Source organism: Hipposideros armiger, unplaced genomic scaffold (genome assembly GCF_001890085.2).
Source record: "Hipposideros armiger isolate ML-2016 unplaced genomic scaffold, ASM189008v1 scaffold_428, whole genome shotgun sequence".
Taxonomy (NCBI): Eukaryota; Metazoa; Chordata; class Mammalia; order Chiroptera; family Hipposideridae; genus Hipposideros; species Hipposideros armiger.
In genome coordinates, this window is record NW_017731778.1 from 1,444,625 (window position 1) to 1,451,216 (window position 6,592).

The following is a 6,592-nucleotide window of genomic DNA, read 5'->3' on the forward strand; positions in this document are numbered from 1 at the left end:
CAAGATTAACATTTATCACCATTTTATTTAACATTGTACTAGAGATCTTAGCTGATCTAATAAGGCCAGAATAAGAAAGTTTATCCTCTGGTAACCACTAAAGTATTGTCTGTGTCTATGAGGTTTTGTTTCTTTATTTGTTTGTCTTGTTCCTTTGTTGCTTTCAGTTTTATGTCCCCCATATCAGTGAAATCATATGGTTCTCGACTTTTTCTGTCAGACTTATTTCGCTTAGCATAACAATCTCAAGATTCATCCATGTTGTCGCAAATGGTACTGTTTCATCTTTTCTTATGGCAGAAGGGGTAGGAGGATGGTAGATGAAGATAAACGAGAATCAAATATATGGTGATGGAAGGAGAACTAACTCTGGGTGGTGAGCACACAACATGATAGACAGATGATGTATTATTATAGAATTGTACACTTGAAACATGTATAACTTTACTAACCATTGTCACCCCAGTAAACTGTAATCTAAAAAAATTAAATTAGAAAAACAAAGAAAGTTTATAAAGATTATAAAAAAAGTGCTCATTATTTTCAAATAACATTGTTTACATGGAGAACTCAAAAGAATCTATGGATACATTTTTACAATTAATAAGAGTTTAACAGGATTATTGGCAAAACACAATATAAAAACCAATGGTATGTCTAGATGAATGTTAAGTAGATTCATTAGAGTGATCATTTTACAATATATACAAATATTGAATCATTATGTTGTATGTCTGAAACTAACTTAATATATGTCAATTATACCTCAATAAAAAACAAATAATGGTATGTCTACACGTTAGTGATGAATATAAAATATAATAAAAATGCCATTTAAAAAACACTAAAATATAAACTGTGTAGAAATAAACCTAACAAAAGATGTGAAAGAACTTTACAAAAACTGTATAAAACATTATTGAGAAATGTAAAAGCAGACCAAAATAAATGAAACTATATTCCATGTCCATAAATTGGCACATTTAATAACATAAGCACATCAGTTCTCCTTAAAATGAACTATAAATTTAATGTACTCCAGTCAAAAATCCCACTTTTGGGGGGTATGGGGAGGTTTTAGATGAAACTTGACAAGATGATACTAAAGAATAGGATAAACAAAATTATAAAACACTTCGGAGAGAGAAGAATAAGATGTGGGATTTGCCTCACTAAATATCAGCACTTAATATAAATCTATAACAATTAGAACAGTGGTATTTGCATAGGAAAAAAGTCATTAAATGTCACAAAATAACAAGCTTAGGAACATACCCACATGTATATAAAAACTTGAGTTATGGTAGAGTTCCCTTTGCAAATCAATAGGAAAAGTATGGACTTTTTAATAAATGAAGCAGTGTCAAGTGATTACCTATATGGAAACAATGAAAATTGAATCTTATTTTTCATTAGATAAAAATGACTTTAGGAAGTTTAAAAACTTAAATGTGAAAGGCAAAACCATGAATTCATGGGAGACAAAAGGGAGACTCCTTTTGTAATCTCAGGGGAGAGAAATAGTCTTAAAAATAGACAAAATATCAAAAATTTAAAAGGGAAATATCAATAAATTTGACTGCATTAAAATGAAGAACTTCTGTTTATCACAAGATATCAAAAGAAAGTAAAAAATAAGCCAAAGGAGAAGGTAGCCAAAGGGAGAAGATAGGTTCAGTACATATAACCAACAAAGGGTTAGTATTATGGTCATATAAAGAACTACTACAACCCCTCTTCCAAGAAAGACAAATAACCATCTAGAAAAATGGACTCAAAATGTGAATAAGCCATTTGTAGAAAAGGAAAAGACAATCTACCACATTAGCAGTCAGAGAAATGAAAATGAAAGCAATGAGGTGCAATTTTACAGCTACCTGATGGATAAAAATTAAAAAACCCAATAATGTCCAAGTGTTGGGCAGGATATAGAGCAACCAGAACACTTATACTCTGCTTATAGGAGGATGGCTTCATACGACCAATCAGGAAAACAATTTAGCATTATCTCTAAGTTGAAAATGTGCATACCATTGGCCAGGTCAGTCCTAGGTATATGCACTTACTAACTTTTGTACATGTACATCAAGGGATATGTGCAAGGAAATATATAGCAAAAAATTAGCAGGAATCTAAATTATAGACAACAATGCAACATATACATTAATGGTGGTCTAGTCATCCAAGGGGCAATTGTAGAATAGTGAAAATGAATGGGTTACAGCTACACACATACACACACACTGCACACATGTGGATTTGACCTCATATACATAAAGTACAATAACATGTAAAATTATATAACAGATATTTTAGGGATGATACTCATATGAAAAAAACTATAAAGATAAGGCAATGATAAACACAAAATTCATGTTAGTGGTTACCTCTGAAGAAGGAGGATGTGGAATAGGATTAAAGGAGCTTCTAAATCAAAGATAAGATTCTGTTTCTTAAAATAGGTGTTAGATGCATACGTGTTTGTTGCACTGTTTTTCTGTATACTTCACACAAATTACAGATCAGTGTATAACTATTTGAGGTTTAATAAAATTTGTGTTTAGAATGTTTCTCTCCTTCCCATTTCACCTCTTCTCTGTCCTCATACCCATTTTTCCAAGACCTTACCTAATACTATTCCTTACCTCTTTTGACCTATATTCCAACCTCCACCCCCATCTACCAGCCTGCCCATGTCACAACCCACATGACACCCAACCCAAAATGTTTCACAGCAGTGCCCTAAGCTAACTTGCCTAGGAAGTTTTGTGGCACAGCACAAATGGGAGATATATGTTGAGTTCTAATCCCAAGTTAGAAACAGGTCTTCCTCTAAGGACTTAAAGACATTCCCCAAGGCTACAGCAGTCAGAGAACACAGCCATTAGGTCAACTGCGCTTCCCACAGATGGAACAGATGAATAGATCTCTCATGCTCAGGGCAGAGAGAGCTGCAGCATTCAACATGAAGCCATTTCTGGGTTAAAAAGCAAGAACTGAAAATCACCTGTGGTCAACTCTGAGTGCCCTGAAGTAAGATGCAGACATCCTGGATATCACAGAAGAGGTTGCAAGTGGATGATTGGCACCCTAGAGAAGGGCTTCCACCAGTTCCAGTGATAGTGGCCTGGACACAGACACCAGTATTATCTTTCATGACTCATTGTTCATGAGGGCATGTGGTTCTCATTACAGAATATAGATTTTTTTCATCCTAAACAACTCTTTTTTCCATTTACAGGAGACCCCATGTTTAAAGAACATTTCTGTGTGTTAGACACCCAGAGTGAGCGATATCAGGTGAGCAATCTCCCTGACATAATTTTGTCTTAATGAACCAGGATTCCGCATCTGAGTGCTGTGGTCACTTTCCAATGAACTTCCCACGTGGGACTTTGTGTTATAGTTGCTTGCGGATTTAGCATATTTCCCTGCAAACATGCCAAACCACATGTGGGCGGGACTACTTCAACTTTTCATCTCCTGTAGTGCTCATTACACTAATAACGATAGTGATGATGATGATGATGGTGGTGGCGAAAGCCAACAAATATAGTGCTCACTATTTACCAGGCATTGTTCTGTTTTACACTTATTAACTCATTTAATCCTTATGACAGCCTTTTGACGTGGATGCTATAATTACTACCATAAGGAAGCTTGAAGCATCTAGAGGTTAAATATACTTACCAGCTCCTGGTAAGTTTTTGGCAAATATTTGCTAGGTCGAATTAAATTTTACCCTTCTGAAATAGACTGAGTGATATGAGTCTTGATCTGATTTTGCATATGTAAAAATATATTCCTATATTAATTTTTTACTAGGTTAAGAGATTAAGATATTTTCCTCAGTATGTATCTGAAGGCTGGCACATGATGGTTTCAAACCAATATAAAATGGAACTCTTGTGTTACATATGTAACTGTTTCTGATGCTTTAGTACCTTTCTGATAGTTTTGGTTTATCATAATTAATGACAAATTTCACTTTTGATTTTCTATATTCTAAACATAATCCATCTTGTGTTAGATCAGTGGGTCTCACCCTTCCTAATGCCACAACCCCTTAATACAGTTCCTCATGTTGTGGTGACCCCCAACCATAAAATTATTTTCATTGCTACTCTATAACTGTAATTTTGCTACTGTTCTGAATCGTAATGTAAATATCTGATATGCAGGATACATTTTCAATGTTACAAGTTGAACATAATTAAAACATAGTGATTAATCACAAAAACAATATGTAATTATATATTGTGAAATATTTATAATTCATGCAGTGTCGTTTTACCTCCAATACTGCTGCTTTCTACACAGCAGCTGCTTTCTACACAGTAGCTGCTCTCTATACATGTGTAACTGGTCCGCATAAGTACATTATGGCGCCAACCCTGTCACATACACCTGTATTTGACGGGGTGTATGTGATGGGGTTGGCCTGATGATGTCATCATGCTGGGTACTCGTATGTGGGCATATCTGCATGTGGGTGGACCCGCCTGGAGATGGATAGAGGAGCGGTGTCTCGGTTCCTAATACCATCGAAAATATGTGTTTTCCGATGGTCTTAGGCGACCCCTGTGAAAGGGTCCTTCGACCCCCAAAGGGGTCACGACCCACAGGTTGAGAACCACTGTGTTAGATGGTAATTGTATTTTAACAAGAACCCTTAGTCTTTTTTTCTGTAATCTCTTCCTTCTTTTCTTTTTCCCAGGGGCTGAGATTGCTAAGTCACTTTTCTTAAAATTGTCTGCTTCTGTCACTACCTAGTATAACCCCATGAAATGGGGCCTCATATTACCTGTGAAGGTGAAAGCCAATTTGAATGCTCCAACAAATTAGAGGATGCCAAGTAGGTGGCTGTTGAAAATTAATTTGTCTTTGTGAGGTAAATACACAATGTGCTACAAGTTGATAAAATGCTGAGAAAATGTTAAGCCAGGTGGGGTGTTGAGTATGTACATGTGTGTGTTTGTCTTTGCCATTGTGTTTTCTTTGGTGTATAAAATTCTTACAGGGCCAGCCGACTGATGCGTTGGTTAAGAGCTGGCTTGGGATGCCAGCTCTGAGCAGCAGGACCCTGGTTCAGATCCCACATATGAGGGCCAGTGACACTGCCCTCTACAACTAGACTGAAGAACAAAAGGACAGCAACTTGTCTGTTCCCCTCCCCCAATTCCCCAATAAAATCTTAAAAAAAAAAAAATCTTACAGGACAAGGCTAGCCAAATAAATTTAGCAGATTTTCATAGCTTTGTGATTTCTTCTAGCTACAGTCACATACAACTGCTAAGAAATACATTTTAATAAATTATCTCTTGCATGAAAAATAGAACTAGCATATCAGCAGCCTTTTTATGCAGCTTGGTTATGATTCAACAGTTCAAAATGTCCTTATTTCAAACTGGCCTGCGGGAAGTCTGGCTAAAATCAAGACTTTTGGGAGACAAGTAACATGACACTAAACAAATTCTGAAGCTCACTGTTTATCTTTTGTCCATTTTGGATCCCATTTGTGTACCTTTTTCTAGACTGTCTAGAATCAAGTTGATGACTTCTTTGCCTTACAGGATGTTCTGCAGGCGTTGTGCTTGCTGGCACCCCCCCACCCCCCAGAGAGCAAGGGCTGTGCAGAGTCAGCCTGATGAGGCTTATTAACTCAGCGGTCTTCAATATGGCTGCAGGTGAGCCTTGAACTTTACACCAAAACACTTCCTACAATCCCAGGTGTCGAACAAATAAATCAAACTCCATTTTAGAAATTAAAATATAAAGAAAATGTCTTAATAAAAAGAAAATTTAAAACAATCTTCTCTCTTTATTGTAATTTCATTTCTTGCATCCATTGATGGAGATGGGATGGTAGAGATAAAGGAACTTTTGTTGGTTTCAAACAAACAAATACCATTCTTCTTTGCAGATATCTCATGTGGCCCATATATGTATATGGTTTTCCAAACCAGAAGATATGCTATATAGTGGTGGGACAAAATTTTAAAAACTGAAAGTGTGGAAAAATCTAAGTAATATGATTCTTTGGTTTAGGTTCCCTTAGAGGCAGACCCTGAGACAAGGATTTAAACAGAAATAGTTATTGGGGAGGTGAAGCCAGGAAACACTGGAGGCGGGGTGGGGAAAAGAGACAGGGAGGGGCAGGACGCTCACTAGGAGGCAGCATAAAGCAGCTTTGGCGTTATCCCGGGGTGAGACAGTGAGGGTGTGTACCACCAGCTTGTTCATCTTCATCCATTGGGGGCTGCTTTCAGGAGTTTATCTTCCCAGCACTTCTGGCTTGCCTTGTGAGAGAACTGAGAGCCAAATGCATCCCTGCAGTTAGAAAGAAATCCCTCAAGCATCATCACAGGCGTTTGCAGTAAGCAGCTTTGCTGAGTAGAGGTGAGGGGCAGGAGTAATGGCAGGGCACCACTAGCTATGGTAGCAACAACCATAAGCAACCACACATAAAGCAAATCATTAACCAAGCTACGAGAGGCTGTGCTTCTTCAGGCTTTTCCTTTCCCCTCACGCACCACCACGTGTTTTGTTTTTACTAGATAAGCAGCACCTTGACTGTGCCTGGAACTTAGTT